The sequence below is a fragment of the Danio aesculapii genome, chromosome 6 (genome assembly GCF_903798145.1).
Source record: "Danio aesculapii chromosome 6, fDanAes4.1, whole genome shotgun sequence".
In the NCBI taxonomy this organism is placed as follows: domain Eukaryota; kingdom Metazoa; phylum Chordata; class Actinopteri; order Cypriniformes; family Danionidae; genus Danio; species Danio aesculapii.
The window spans coordinates 29,764,299-29,779,759 of NC_079440.1; the positions used below are offsets into that span (position 1 = coordinate 29,764,299).

Below are 15,461 nucleotides of genomic sequence, written 5' to 3' on the forward strand. Positions count from 1 at the left end.
TTGCGTTTATAAAATGCAAAGCAACGTGTGCTCATGCTTTACTTGTAGAAAATCAAGTTATTTTTTTCAGATATCTTACTTTCATTATATACAGCTATTCAGCTAACATAAAAATGATTGTCATATTTCGAAAGGCCCGCCCTCAAAAAGCTTTGCTTGGTCAGCTAACATAATGTGCTGTTATTCGCAGATTGGCTCCGTGTCACCACGCCACACAACTACAAGCACGCGCGTTAGCACTGTGTAAACAGAGAAGCTGTTAGCAGTGTTATCTGCCTGAATCAGAAAATGAAGAGCAAACGCCTGAGCACACCTCATGCTCACACCTCATGCTCTCTAAAACAAATCTGACAAGTGTCTTTCACATATATTCGGAATAAGCATGTGTAAGTAATATGAAACGTTCGCATATCTTTTGTGAGTTTGTTATTTGAGATGTAGAACGCATAGAAAACGTCTGCAAAGAGAGACACTGCAGCGCTGCTGAAGATTATGGCTGTTTACAGCAGGTTGACTAATAAATATGAATGTGTAGCTAAATTGTTAGCGGTGCCAAAAAGCATTTCACGTTGTTTACATCCTTCTTTACGTCCTTGCTACAACATACCATTAACGCTAGAAACTGTGCATGTAATTGTCAAAAAAAAAAAAAAAACACTTACATGTTGTGGCTCACAATCCACAACTTCGTCGGTTGGAGGAGTTTTTAGCTGAATCCAGCACTGAACTGGGAAAGATTCTGAAAGCTCTACTTTGTTAAATGCTAACTATATATATTTTTATAATTCTCTGGAACATAATTAAAATTTAATTGTGAGCATTTTTCTCTTTGTGTCGTGTCCTTTGGAAGCCCAAATACTGAAACAGAAGAAGCTCTGTGGAAATAGCAACGTTTGGACTTTCTCTGCTATAACATTAAAGCACATCTGGCCACGCCCTGTTGCTAAACATAGTGTATTAACATGGTGAATGCACGTAACATGAAGTGTTTTGATCTCATTAACCCAGATGTATTTTATTGTAGTCCCCAAATTTGTTCGCTGTAGGCTTTGTTAAGCTTACTCTGTAAAATCCAATGTCTCCGTTTGCATTGAACTTTGAGCGTATTACATTCAGAGATGTTGTTTATGTTCACACAGCTACATTACACATCAACTAAAGTTTAAAATATTACTTGTATTTTATATTTATGCACCCTTTAAATGTGCATAATTAAGTGGACAGCAGCAAAGCTAATTGCTTAGTTTCAGAATTGCAATAGAGGTTTGGGACGAGATGCATAAAAAACATTTTTTTAAATAATTGACAGATATCTAAAATTTTAGAAAAGTTATGGACACACAAGACGTAAAAGATCACAGTGCTTTAAAGCATCTTGGTTGTGTATTAGTTTCTAATAATTAGTCGGCCTGGAGTAAATGAATTCTTACATGTTTAGCCAGATTTGACATTATATTATGGATATTAAACTTATGCCCACTTCACATTTCTCTTAATGCCCATTCACTTTCATGCATGAGCACCTTTTTAATGTCTGCCATGAAAACACTGCTTTCTTTGAGAGAAGTGAAAGGGCATTAGGGTGGCGATCTGCAAGTATGTGATTGTTACGTAACTCAATGTTCTGTTCATGTTCTGCAGTTTTCTGATCTCCTGGGTTAATTGAGCCAAAGTGAGTTTGTTTTATGAAGGGAAAGGCACTGAGAAAGGCCTTACATCACACAGATGACATTGTGTCCTGCCGCTGGCCTCTCTGACACTCAGGTCAGCTTATGTAAGTTTCCCTCCCGCTCTCTTTCTCTTTACGTCAGGAGTGCGCTGAGGCAGCTCTTTAAGTGTGCTAAATGTAAAGCAGCCCAAAGTTATGTAAAAGAATGAAACAAACTGGTAAGCATAGCTCAAACCACTTTTAAACCTCGGAAAGAGAGAGAAAAAAAAAAACACATGAAAAATATGCTCTATAAAAACTCGCATTTGGTGTCTGTTCTACATCATAACGACTGATAGCACCACCCATTGAAAATCTCATTGGTTCAAAATCCCCTAATGTCAGTTTAAATGTCAGATAGGTTCTGATTGACTGTTGCTGTAAACGTCATGTAACTGTATTGATGTAACAAACTGACGCAGACGTTGTGATACGTAAAGGAGTCAATTAAGAAGATTTAAAATGATGGGAAAAGCAAAACAAAGAAGTAATATTTCAAGTTTACCTTGCAATCTTTTCAGAAGTAAAAATGAATCACCAGCTGATCACAGACCTGAATGAGGGAGAGAGAGAGAGAAAGAGAGATGTATGAAAACCTTGAATATATATATATATACACATGCATACAGCTTTCAAAAAAATTAGGGAAACACTATGACAATCCTATTTTTCTGGATTTAGTAGGTATGGATTTGAGTTAAAACAGGTTTTCTGCAGGTTTCAAAAGGTCAAATGGTTTTTAAGACCACCTAGAGTGAAATTTCACTTGTATAGGGCTAAACTCTAAAGATTTATTTAATGGGACAGCAGAAAAAAAAACACTTGCGCCATCAAGAAACAAATTCTAAGTAGTAATTTAATAATGTGTCAAATTAAGCAGACCCTAGTTGTATACATGCAAATTTTTTCAACATAACAAAAAAAAAACATACAACTTTAATAAACTAAATGTCTACATAACAGACTTTTATAATATTAGTAACATTAGTTATAGTACATACACACATATATATATATATATATATATATATATATATATATATATATATATATATATATATATATATATATACACTATCAAATAAATTAAGTTCTAAATTAGTTATAAATAGAGTTTTGCCAAAAGTTTTATTGAGATATATTGTTGGTGAATGAACGTGTGTTGAATCGATTGGGTAGCTTTGCATAAACAAAGGAAAATTAGGACCTGTTTAAAATGATTTAAGACCTACAAGACAGTATTTCTGTGAATTTAAGCCTTTTTAAGGCCTAAAATAGTGTTTTTGAAATGTAAGACTTTTTAAGACGCTGCAGACACCCTGTAAAAGTTACAATTTGTTTTGTTCCATGAAGGCTCTGAGATGAAAAAATGGAATAAAAAAATTGTCGTTTGGAGCATCTTTAAATGGCAATTGGTAAGAATAAAATAATATTCTTTTTTTTTTTAAGAAAATGCTGTGGCTATTCATTCATTTATTTTCCTTCGGCTTAATCTCTTCATTCATCATGGGGTGACCTCAGCAAAATAAACCGCCAGCTTTTCCAGCATATGTTTTACACAGCGGATGCCCTTCCAGCTGCAACCCAGTACTGGAAAGCATCCATACACACTCATACACTACGGCCAATTTACTTTATTCATTTAATCTATAGCACATGTCTTTAGACTGTGGGGGAAACCGGAGCAACCGGAGGAAACCCACACGAACATGGGGAGAATATGCAAACCCCACACAGAAATACCAACTGACACAGCCGGGACTCGCGAGAGTGCTAACCACTGCGCCACCGTGCCACCTGTGGCTATTCAACCTAATGCAAATAAAATATGCATAATTCTTCTGAAGTTAAAATCTTGCTATTGTGTTTTGTTTTAAATTGATATAAACTTGCAAGAAAACATGGCAATATTTTCATTATTATTGTTTTATAGTTTAAATTTTTTTTTAAACTGGTAGTTTACATAAAAAACAGGTTTTAAACTTTTTTTTTGTTTTCAAGCGGGCAAACTCAAAATGAAAACGTCATCAATTAGAGAAGAAAACGTCAGTAGGTCAAAACAACCAAAAATGTGTCATGTTTTTAGAAATTCATTCATTCATTTTCTTTTTGGCTTAGTCCCTCTATGAATCTGGGGTCGCCACAGTGGAATGAACTGCCAACTTATCCAGTGGATGTTTTACGCAGCGGATGGCGTTCCAGCTGCAACGTCCACACACACTAATTCACACACATACATTACGGACAATTTTAGCATACCCAATTCACCTATACCGCATGCCTTTGGACTTGTTGGGGAAACCAGAGCACCTGGAGGAAACCCACGCGAACACGGGGAGAACATCCACACAGAAATGCCAACTGACCCAGCCGAGGCTCGAACCAGCAACCTTCTTGCTGTGAGGCGATTGTGCTACCCACCGCGCCACCGCGATGCACCGTTTTCAGAAATTATTATATTATTTTTTCAATAAACCATACCACTGTTATAACTTCAGAAAGCTAACAGATTAATTCTAGAATAAAGCTGATTTCCCTGAATCACAACAAATATAAATATTGGCCAAAAAATGCTCTAAATGACATTATAGTTATTTGAAATTAGCAAAAAATTTATCAAATATTTGCAGAACAAAAACCCACACTTATTAAATCCAGTACATCCAACAGAACTGAGAATGTTTAGGTCAGGCATGGGCAAACTTGATCCTCGAGGGCCGGTGTCCCTGCAGAGTTTTGCTCCAACACTAATCAAACACACCTGAACACCCTAATTAGTGTCTTTAAGATCACTAGAAAGCTACAAGCAGGTGTGTTTGATTAGGGTTGGAGCAAAACTATGCAGGGACACCGGCCCTCCAGGATCGAGTTTGCCCATCCCTGGTTTAGGTGCTCTATTTTTTCAGTAGCAGAATACACTCCAAAAGCTAGAGTGCTAGGTTATTAAAAAGCCTTGAGTCTGGTAAAACATGGAAAAACACATTCATTGGTTTATACAGTACATTAATGCAAACAATTTCCAAATTTGGAAACTGACCAGCATTTCGTTTTTTGAGTATATCATTACAACCCCTATCACTATCTGTACACCAAACTTTCTAGGACACTGGAATAACAGCCCATGCGTGCAGTAAAAACAACATAAACAGAAAAGTTAATAACAAGACAAGGAAAGACAAACAAAAGTTCCCAAATGCTAATGACGAGGTTCCACTAGTCTGTTTGAGGACTGTTTGAATGTGCAGGTAGGAGGTGGGGGGTCTGTTTCCTCTCCAAGGGCCTACAGACGCGCTCCCTTCCCACATACAGTCTCTTTTGTTCTCTGATAAATTGACACTGCCAGTTCCCCACGTTGGCAAGACATGAGGAAGAGACCGCCGGGGAAAAACAAGTAGAAGCAGCGGTGCTACATGTGATTGGTATCATTTCTGACTGACTCTCTTCATGTTTTTATCTGCACCGTCTCCACAGGCATTAATTTCAAAGCCCTGATTGAGGGTGCTAAGAGGAAAAAAAAATCATTGTGTTCAGTCAGCCATTAATACCATTGAATATGTTGTATCCTGCCAGATAAGTCATCTAAATGCTCATCAGCCGTACATATCCTAACTTTTATTTTGTATATATCAGGATGCAAAATTAACAACGTTTACGGTCATGCAGGAACAGACACCATAAACACCATAGAGAAACCCACAAATTATAATCATAATGTTTTTTGGCTAAACATTATTGTAATATCATTGAATATGTTGTATCCTGCCAGATAAGTAGTCTAAATGCTCATCAGCTGTACATTTCCTAACTTTTATTTTGTATATATCAGGATGCAAAAGTAACAATGCTTACGGTCATGCAGGAACAGACACCATAAACACCATAGAGAAACCCACAAATTATAATCATAATGTTTTTTGGCTAAACATTATTGTAATATCAATGTTTTTATAGTAGTGTTAGGCAAAGTTTGAGGAAGTTTGAAGATTTGTTTTCGATTCAATTCAATTCAATTCAATAAACTTTACTGTCTATCCCACAGGGGTTAGACCAGGCATGGGCAAACTCGATCCTCAAGGGCCGGTGTCCCTGCAGAGTTTTGCTCCAACACTAATCAAACACACCTGAACACCCTAATTAGTGTCTTCAAGATCACTAGAAAGCTACAAGCAGGTGTGTTTGATTAGGGTTGGTGCAAAACTATGCAGGGACACCGGCCCTCCAGGATTGAGTTTGCCCATCCCTGGGTTAGACAATTGTCTTTAGACTTACAGTGGGCTCACACACAACAAAACATAAATACCCTAACACAATTATTTAAAAAATCCTATTCAATAAACCAATGGCAGCGGGAATAAATATCTTCCTTTACTTAGACTTTTTTGCTTAAGGAACTTTATACTGTCTACCTGACAGAAATAACTTAAAGGAACCATGTAAAGGATGGGAAGTGTCTTCCACAATAGTGGAGGTTTTTTATTTTGTCGCTGCTATAAATAAGTAAGTGAGGGGTGTTTGTCTCTCACCAATTATTTTACTCGTTAAGTTTACTAATCTTAAAATCAAATCTTTATTTAAATCAATGAAATCAATCAGTCAATCTTTTTTTTTGCATTCATTTATTCACTTTTCCTTTCATTTACTTCATTATTTATATAACTTTAGTGCCTAAGCTAAACCAAAATAAGAAATGTTGCATGCTCAGCATTTTATTATTATTTGGGGCGTCACAGTAGCGCAGTGGGTAGCACAATTGCCTCACAGCAAGAAGGTCGCTGGTTCAAGCCTCGGTTGTTCTACGCATGTTCACGTGGGTTTCCTCTGGGGGCTCCGATTATCTCTAACAAGTCCAAAGACATGTGGTATATGAATTGGGTAAGCTAAATTGTCCATAGTGTATGTGTGTGAATGAGTGTGTATGGATGTTTCCCAGTGACGGGTTGCAGCTGGAAGGGCATCCACTGCATAAAACATATGCTGGATAAATTGGCGGTTCATTCTGGTGTGGCGACCCAAGATTAATAAAGGGACTAAAGCCGAAAAGAAAATGAATAAATAAATAAATGAGTAATTTTTGTTTTATTTCAATTAATGAGCATTTATTTTTACGGTTAGAATTTTTTATTGTAGTTCACAACAATGATCCTGATCCTAAATTATAGTATTAATTTCCTTTTTGGCTCCTGTGCCACAGTTTGCAATTAAAGTGAGGAAAACAAAATCAGTCCGTGACACTTTTGCCTCAAAACCCCATTTTTCAAGCAGCGCAGGAGAAAAAGCTTCATGTGATTTTTAGGAGCTCCAGCCAACAAGCAGTGAAATACGGCTCAAAGAAATCTAGTTGAAAGCTGGCAAAGTTTCTGTGCCGTTGGAATGACTACACTAATAAATGAAATAGACTCATAAATTCTTCATGGCCAGTGGCCATAAGTGAATCCATAACTGAGGAAAAATCTGTTGCGTTCACCTCTGTGTGACGAACCTCACTTATGTAATCAGTAAAATAATTCTTCCTCCTCTCTGAACATTATGAAAGCCTGCCGTTGCAAAATATGTGACTCATTGTATTGAGGAAAACAAGCCATTATTTACTCATATGACTTTCTCTCTTACATGAACACAAAAGGTGAATATTTGGTGAAATATGGCCACTGTGTTCTTTTCAGTATTATGAAAGTGCATGGCAGCTGAAACGGTCAGTCAAAAAAAGTAAAAACAAAAATGAATTAAATTGGATAATAGTAAAAATATGCCAAACTGTCAACTAGAACTATTTAGAATTCAGAGCAATCTCATGCACTGACATTTTGGCAAATTAAAATATACTTCTGGAATATTAACTGAAAAACGTGATGAGTTGCTTTACTTAAAAAAGTGAGTAAACCTGTTGTAATTTGGCAATTTTGTAAGTTGACTTAATTTTAACTAAATTAATTTTCACAAAATTATTCACAGTAATTGGAATAGTTACTCTCTCTCTCTCTCTCTCTCTCTCTCTCTCTCTCTCTCTCTCTCTCTCTCTCTCTCTCTCTCTCTCTCTCTCTCTCTCTCTCTCTCTCTCTCTCTCTCTCTCTCTCTCTCTCTCTCTCTCTCTCTCTCTCTCTCTATATATATATATATATATATATATATATATATATATATATATATATATATATATATATATATATATATATATATATAGCAGGGGTCCCCAAACTTGTTCCTGGAGGGCCGGTGTCTTGCAGATTTTAGCTCCAACCCTAATCAAACACACCTGAACAAGCTAACCAAGGTCTTACTAGGTATTCTGGAAACAATCAAGCAGGTGTGTTGAGGCAAGTTGGAGCTAAACCCTGCAGGGACACTGGCCCTCCAGGACCGTGATTGGTGACCCCTGCTATATATATATATATATAGTAATATAGTAATAGTAAGTAATAATGCATTTTATTTTCCAAGTAAATTCAACTAATTTAGTTTTTACAGTGTGTGTACATACATATTATTCTACAGATATTTATCATAGTTAAAAAAAATCTATAGAAATATAAAATACCTACGCATCTATACATATTCATATGATATTAATATACATCCTTACATGGCACTCAGACCTGCAACACATTCCAAAAGAAGTTGGGACAGGAGCAATTTAGGGCTAGTAATCAAGTCAGCTGGTTAAATGATGCAATTTGAAACAGGTGATGTCAACAGGTGATTGTAATTATGATCTGGTACAAAAGCAGCATCCAAGAAAGGTCTATTCCCTTAGAAGCAAAGATGGGCCGAAAATTGCCAGTGTGCAAACAAATACATGAGAAAATTATTGAAACGTTTAAAACAATGCTCCTCAAAGAAAGATATGAAGACATTTAGATATTTAACCTAAAAAAACCTATAACATAAATAAAAGATTCAAGGAATCTGGGAGAATTTCAGTGCATAAAAGACACAAGCACAAGCCTAAGCTGAACAACCTTGATCTTCGATCCCTCAGGCGGCACTGCATTAAGAATCCTCATTCATCTATAAGCGATATCACCACATGGGCTCAGGACTACTTTGGCAAACCTTTGTCAAGTACCACAATATATAGTTACATCCACAAATGCCAGTGAAATTGTACTGTGGCAAAAGAAAACTCTATGTTAACAGTGTCCAGAAATGCCGTCAACTTCTCTGGGCTCGGAGACATCTGGGATGAACCATCACACAGTGGAAACATGTACTGTGGTCAGATGAATCAGTATTTCAGGTATATTTTTTTGGGGGAGAAATGGATGCCGTGTGCTCTGAACTAAAGATCATCCAGACTGTTACCAGCAAAAAGTCCAAAAGCCAGGATCTGTCATGGTATGGGGTTTGTGTCAATGCCCTTGGCGAAGGTAACTTGCACTTCTATGATGGCACCATTAATGCTGAAAAATACATAGAGATTTTTGAGCACAATATGCTGCCTTGTTTTCCAGGGAGGCCCATGCATATTTCAACAAGACAATGCAAAACCACATTCTGCACCAATGCAAAACCAAGTCCTGGCTGCAGAGGAAAAGGATACAGGTACTTTATTGGCCTGTCGGCAGTCCCGACCAATAGAGAATCTGTGGCACATTTTGAATTGCCCCTGTACTATTGCCCACTTAAGACTTGTTTGCAGGAAGAATGAAACAAAATTACACCTAAAACGTTTCTTCAGTCCCTAAACGTCTTTTAGGTGTTGTGAAATAAAATGGCAAAATTACAAAGTGGTAAATGCTTAGGCCCAATGCCAATTCTATTTTTGTACCCCTTCCACTTCCCCTTAGCCCTTACAACCAAGGGTTAAGGGGAAGGGCTTCAAAATTTACCCCTAAAAATTGGGACAGCACTACAGCACCTGCACTCGTCATCATATGTCATCGCGATCTCTTGCTTCATATGAGATCAGACTACCGCGACTGCTATAGTTATTTCAGTTGTGCTATTTTTTTGGTATTCATCTTCAGGAAATCACTGAAGGCATATATTATGTTATCATAACGATATATTGTGGCAATAAGATCGTAACTGTACTGTGCATTTAACACAGTGGCCATATACAGCTACGTAAACACACGAAAACAACATTAACATTATAGCTGACATAGTAAAAATCTCATTCTCAGCCACTAGACTTTTCTGACAGGGTTTCTGAGTGTCATCGAGTGTCAGAATGATGTGGGACTACTATTCAGGAGTTATTATTGAGGATTATAGATTGCGAAATTTAGCTTTTTTTTTTTTAAAGCATGACAGTAAAACACTAGCTTGGTTATGACTATATTAAAACTTGTTTGTTTGTCGTAAAATTTGTAATAATGACAAAAAAAATTTTATTTGTGGCTCTCCTTGCTTCCGGGTTCAGCAATACTTCCATTGTGGCAGGTGTATTCTGGGAAATTTTCTTACCCCTTGGTTTTGAGTGTGGTCCTGAAAAATCTTCGTTCGAAGGGCTATTCACCCCTTCCCCTTAGCCCTACGCCTTCAAGCTAAAGAGAATTGGGACACCCCTAGCCCTTGGCGTGAACGTGCAAAACGAGGGGTAGGGGTAAGGGGAAGGGCTAAGGGGTAGAATTAGGCCTTACTGTACCAACTTTTTTTGAAATGTGTTGCAAGAACCAAAATTGGAATTTGTATTTATTTTAAAAAAATTTTAATTAAATCAGGAGGAACACAATTTATTATTATTATTATTATTATTATTATTATTATTATTATTATTATTATTATTATTATTATTATTATTGTCTGCAATGAAATACAAGTAAAAGTAAAAGAAAAAATATAGAAATCCCTTCTTTCTTTGTTTATTTGTGATTTCCCATACTGTCCCAATTGTTTTTGTTTTTTTTTTTTCAGATTTGGGCTTGTATATATGTGAATGAGTGAATGAATGAATTAATTGACATTTAAATTTTCAATAAAAATTAAGGTTTAATAACTTTCTATTTCTATTTTTGCATTGCTTCAGTGTGTCTCTAAGCATACAAGGTCATTTTTAGCATCCCTGCTCCTCACTAAGGTTGATCTGGGTTTAGCGCAGACACACACAGCTGTGGATCAGAGAGTCCATTTAACATGTAGACCTTCACAGGGTCTTAAGTGCTGACCGAGGCCAGGCTGATGCACACAGAGGAGCAAACACTCTGCCCAATGAAAAATACATTCAGCTGAATTCACCTTCGCATTTTAACTCACTTTTGCACAAAACAAAAATAGCCAAGGCCTAAAATTAGCACTCATCATGCGCCAACTACAAAAAATTAAATAAACATTGGAGAATTGAGAGTATTTGACATAGTGTTAATTGTGTAATTGGTTGATGGCATGAATTCTAGGAATGTGAAAATTAAAATACATTTCTCAAATTGCAAATACTGCATTTTAATTGTATGTATTCTCATGTGTTATGATAATGTTGTCCATTCCTTATTTTGTGATTTGCACGTATTTTCCATTTATAGTTATGAATTCCATTATGGGACCTTAATCTCTGTTCTGTCAACTTTTGATGTTAAAAAATCAACTCTGCCGTTTAACAAAGTGACATTTATTGACATTTAAGACAATAAATAATCATTTACTATCATTTGACTTAGTCCCTGATTTATCAGGAGTCGCCACAGCGGAATGAACCACTAAACAATAAACTACAATATAAAAATAAATAAAGATATGAAAGAAACAATATGATATATATACACTACCTGAGAAAAGTCTTGTCACCTATTCAAGTTTTAGGAACAACAAATAATAACTTGACTTTTAGTTGATCATTTGGTATCAGAAGTGACTAATATGAAAGTCAAAGGCCTCTAGATTATGCTTATTTTACCAAAATAAAATATGATTCCTATTTTATTTTTTATATAGGACAGTAAGGTCTGACTTTGCTAAGACAATGGTCTTAGCACAATGGTCCAAGACAATTCATCTTCAATGCCTCCTCCTTCATCTTACCCCAGAGAATCTCAATAATGTTCATGTCTGGTGACTGGGCTGGTCAATCCTGGAGCGCCTTGACCTTCTTTAGTTTCAGGAACTTTGATGTGGTGGCTGAAGTATGAGAAGGAGTGCTATCTTAATGAAGAATTTGCCCTCTCCTGTGGTTTGTGATGTAATAGGCAGCACAAATGTCTTGGTACCTCAGGCTGTTGATGTTGCCATCCACTTTGCAGATCTTTCGCATGCCCCCATACTGAATGTAACCCCAAACCACGAACTTTCCTTCACCAAACTTGACTGATTTCTATGAGAATCTTGGGTCCATGCAGGTTCCAAGAGGTCTTTTGCAGTATTTGTAATGATTGGGATGAATTTTAACAAATGATTCATCTGAAAAAAAATCTACCTTCTGCTAGTTTTCCAAATTATTAACTTATTATTTGTTGCTCTTAAACCTGGGATTGACGACAAGACTTTTGTCAGATAGTGTATTCTATAAGTCTGTAAAGCATACGGGCACCAATGCAGACAATATATCACTTTAAACAATTAAGCATGTAAATACAAGTAAATTTTTCAATTTTCCAACATCAAAAGTTGTTGAAGAAAAGATCAAAGTCCCATTCAAAAGTATAAATTAATGGAAATCATATATGTAAAACTGCTAATTTATGGATTTTTTTATAGTAGAAAAAAACACTTGAAATTTAACATGAAATTACACTTTTTTACATGTTAACTCTTCCTCCCTCCCTCCCCCAAAGCATCCAAGTTTAGTTGAACAGGTAAATGTATTGTTATACATCGGCTAAGGCAAAGAAAAGCATATACTGTATTATACATACAAAAATACACATATCAATCAATTAGCCAGTAGTGTGAGAGGTATTGCTTGTGCCATTGTATGGTTTTGTTTTAAAAATTGTATAAACAGATCCCAAATTTTATAATACTCCATTATTTTTTAAAGTGTAGAGTGAGTTAGTTTGAAGTAATTGTTGCTCCACATTAAGTACCTTTTAAGAATTAACCAAAAATAAAAATAAAAAACATCCACACAACCAAAAGCGGAGACATCTTCCACAGATGGCAAATTCTCAGATTGTTTTGAAAATATGAAACAACTTTAAAATGCAAGAGAACTTTGATACCTGTTTTCATCTGTTTTTGATGCATATATTGACATTTATATAAGTTGTCAGTAAAATTTTGAAATACACTCCAGATTGAGAACATTCATATTTCATATTAACCCATCTAACTTTGATTTTATGTTGTTTGATAGGGGGGGGGGGGGGTGACTGCTACAAACATTCCTGTTATGACTCCAAAGCATGAGGAAGTCATAAACCAGCTGCCAAATTTTTTGATGAAGTGATGTGAGAAACAATCCATAAAAACTGACTTGCATTTCATCCAAGTGGCCCTAAATTACTCTAGCGCTTACCATCTACTGGCTTTGCGTCCTCCAGATTTCCATCTCTCATTATCCCCTCTGTAATTCAGTGTCATATTCCCCATAATCTTTCCGAAATCTTCCCATTCTCTTCTCTCCACTTTGTGGCCGTTTCATTGTTTCCAGGGAATCTTGCACATTGCCAAACTGGGTTAGGCAGACGTACGTTAAGCTGTGAATGATTGATGTGGCATCGACTCGACCGCTCTCATGTCTCACCATAAGCTTAAATCATTCGCACAAACATTTTACGATATTTCCTTCTAAGTCGTAGGCCTTCAGGAAACGTGCTTTTATTTAGACTATTGATTTAGCGCTGATGCTCTTAATGTGTCAAAATCATTAAAAATGCACTTATTATAACCGCGCGATACCAAGCAGTCCTGATTTACTCTCTGTCAGAAGAGCGAGCTCGCAGCCTACAGGGAGATACACTTGTTTTGTATTATATTCTCCAAAGTAGGCTGCTTTAGCTCTGCCTTAACAATAAGCACACAGATGCGAACACCCGGAGGAATTGCCTGACTGAGATCTATACCAGAGTCTTCTCCGCTTCTGTGTTTGTGTGTGCGCGCATACTGTATGTATGTGCGTTTCGAAGAGATCAAGGACTAACTGTACCCCAGAGCACTACACTATGGGCCAGGGCTTTATACTAGGTCCGCCACTGATTTCAGAATGTGACTGCTGTTTGTGTGTATATAACACAATTTATCAAATCAGCATCTGTCATCCTCATGGGATGTTCTGACACGATGCAAATCCACTTCACACCATCCAATAAAACATCCTATCAGCCTCAGCCATTAACATGATGGACTGCCCTCCGGTAAGTAGGATTGTGGATCACAACAAGGACTTTTAGAAAATGCTAAAACAGCTGGACAAACTCATAACTCTCATTTTTGAGGTTTTTTTTTTTCCGCTCGCATGTTCAGGATGTTCAGTAAAGCCCTGATCTCCTCCCAAAAGCCCACCCGCCAATCCGAGGTTTAGAGCATGTAGGAATGGCCACAATGCATGGAATTTGATCTGCAACGTTCAGCTACCAGAAACTTTCCTTCCATATTTGGACTCGCAGACGGAGGATTTGAAAAACCAGCCCCGTTCTGTGTTTCTCCGCCTTCTGTTTCAACTGTGTTTAACTAATGTGTTCCACCCCTCTCAAGTGGCCATATATGATGCTGAAAATACCGAGGAATAACTACAACTGCTGCAGTAAATTGAAAAATTAGATTGAAATACAAAAGACAAATGTAAAACGGAATACTGCCATAATACAGAACCATCGCTGTCACATCTGAATGAAGAAATCACTATTTTTCACTAAAGGCTAAAGCTTAGAAATTAATGAAATAAAACCACTTAAATTATATTTTTGTTCTTTTTTTTGTTCATCAAAGAATGATTCTGTAAAAGGCACAACAGTTTTTAATTTGTCCAATAATGAATGCTTCTTGATTTATTTATTTTTTTTTTAAATTCTGAGTGACAATGTGAAGATAAACACTTAAGTAATGATATGCTAAAACTGAATTATTTTAGTAATATTTTTAAGTTAAAAAAAAATGCTATTTATAATAACTGTAATATTTAACAACTTTTTTTGGATCAAATAAATGCAGCCATTCATTTATTCATTTTCCATCGGCTTAGTCTCTGATTTATCAGAGGTCGCTTGAGCAGAATGAACCACCAACTATTCCAGCAAATGTTTTACGCAGCGGATGCCCTTTCAGCCACAACCCAGTATTGAGAAACACCCATGCATTCTCACATTCACACACATACTCACACTACGGCCAGTTTAGTTTATTCGATTCACTTATGGTGCGTGTCTTTTGGACTATGGGGGAAAACGGAGCACCTGGAGGAAACCCATGCGAACACGAGGAGAACATTCAAACTCCACTCAGAAATGCCAAATGGCCCAGCCCGGTACTTGAACCTGCGACCTTCTTGCTGTGAGGCGACAGTGCAAACCACTGAGCCACCGTGCCACCCTTTTGCAGCCAATTGCGGACTTAAAATTAATAAACTTCACCACCAACCATAATTTGTTTACAATCATAAAAATAAAACATTATTAACCTCCTAGGGCTTGAGTGTTCACATACGTGGACAGCACATTTTAGCTCTTTAGTGGCTATTTAAAATACTTTGAATGTTTTATATTTTGTTACAAACATACAATGCCATCCTGTCATTGTTTTGCAGCATATGAAATGTCCCAAACACTATTTTTAACTGTCCAAAATTGGAAAAAATTTTGCTTTTACTCTCTGATAGTCAAACAAGTTAAAAAAAAACTTCTATGTTAAATATGCATTTAAAACATTCAGGAAAAAAGTGTTT

At 36.5% G+C, this 15,461-nt stretch overlaps 1 protein-coding gene across 3 annotated transcripts in view; it reads right to left on the minus strand.

The window, feature by feature from the left end:
• Window positions 1–15,461, minus strand: part of lpp (LIM domain containing preferred translocation partner in lipoma) — a 402,581-nt gene that overhangs the window by 331,213 nt on the left and 55,907 nt on the right. For all 3 annotated transcript variants that reach the window (XM_056459922.1, XM_056459923.1, XM_056459924.1), the window contains exon 2: window positions 2,214–2,261. The gene's annotated coding sequence lies outside the window, so the exon portion shown is untranslated. The remainder of the gene's footprint in view (window positions 1–2,213; window positions 2,262–15,461) is intronic.